Source organism: Etheostoma cragini, chromosome 4 (assembly GCF_013103735.1).
Source record: "Etheostoma cragini isolate CJK2018 chromosome 4, CSU_Ecrag_1.0, whole genome shotgun sequence".
NCBI classification, from domain to species: domain Eukaryota; kingdom Metazoa; phylum Chordata; class Actinopteri; order Perciformes; family Percidae; genus Etheostoma; species Etheostoma cragini.
The window spans coordinates 19,285,032-19,286,445 of record NC_048410.1 but is presented as its reverse complement, the minus strand read 5'-3'; positions in this window follow the sequence as shown (position 1 = coordinate 19,286,445).

The following is a 1,414-nucleotide window of genomic DNA, read 5'->3' as shown; positions in this document are numbered from 1 at the left end:
CAGCAGTCATTTTTCAGACACATAACAGAGAGATAAATAATTTTTTTTTTAAATGGAATAGTTACATTTAGTTAGTTTTTTATGGAGCCACATTTTGAGGATTTCTGAACATTTCTGCCATTAAACGTGTACACTGTACTTTCTCCACTTTCTGTTTCTACTGGGGCGATTCTCATGGAAAACGGCAGCCACTGGCTCCAACTGTAGCTCATTCATCCCTTTTCTTCACTTTCATTGCTGTTGATTTTAGGGGAGTGCCCTTTTGGCAGTGCTAAGTCTTTATCAGTATTTACAGTCTACTGACTAATGAACTGTTTTTTTTGTTAAGTGTCTTGAGTATTTTTGAAAAGCACTGTATGAATATAATGTATTATTGTTAAGTGTCAGCTGAGGGATTTGAAAACATACAACATTAACTAATTTGTCAAACATCTCCATCAACTTACAGTTCTCGATGTGTCTCGAGCAAATGTTAGGAAACATCCCTTTCATCCGAAGCTCCGTCAGTATGTCTACGGCATATAGACAGAGAGGAGGACAATGGTGCTGAAAGCACATGATCCAGTCTGCATTAACCTCCTCTGCGTGGCCTGGCTTCTGCTATTGTGCCTGAGCTACACTGAGTCCAGGCCAGCTGGCTCAGATCCCAGTCCTTTAGTCCTCTTCACTGAAGGGAAACTTGGATCAGTGCCAGAATGAGCATACAGACACATACTGACCACTCTCTGAAACATAAATGGAGGAATGAGGATTTACAGCACTGAGGTGAATCCAGGAGTGCGGAAGATAAAGTAGGAAAATAAACCGATGCCAGGAGTTGCTTAGACACTGACCACCATGATGTAGAGATGGGTGGAAAGAAGAGACGTATGCACTAATAAATTAAAGACAGCAGGCAAATGAAGGCCTGAAAATGGGCCTACGCTGGGAGGAGGCCACAACCATTGACCATCCTGCCAGCTTCTTAGAAGACAGATAGAGGAGCTGCACAAAAAGAACTCATGGATGGCTCAGTGGGTCAGAACTTCTTCCTGGTTCCCACGATTTGTTGGACTTAACTGGGCTTCAGTGTCCAATTTTACCTGAATTTAAGATTTAAGGTCTAAGTAGAGTGTGTCAATGTCTGTCTGTCCGCTGATAAAACCTTATCGATTGAGGGGATTTACACTCAAAAGATTGAAGTTACTTACTCGCTCTAGGCATAGGACACGTCTGTGCAACAGCTACTGACACTAATGCTGACTGATTTACTTAAAATAAAAATCACAGTATTAATCCCATTTCGGTCGCGTACAAAAGGCCGAAGTGGGATTCCTTAGGAGGGGGGGCTGGTGTCTCCCTTATGGCGGTTTTCCACTGCGTGGTATCTACTCGACTCGCCTCGGGTCTACTCGCTTTTTTTGGTTTTCCATTA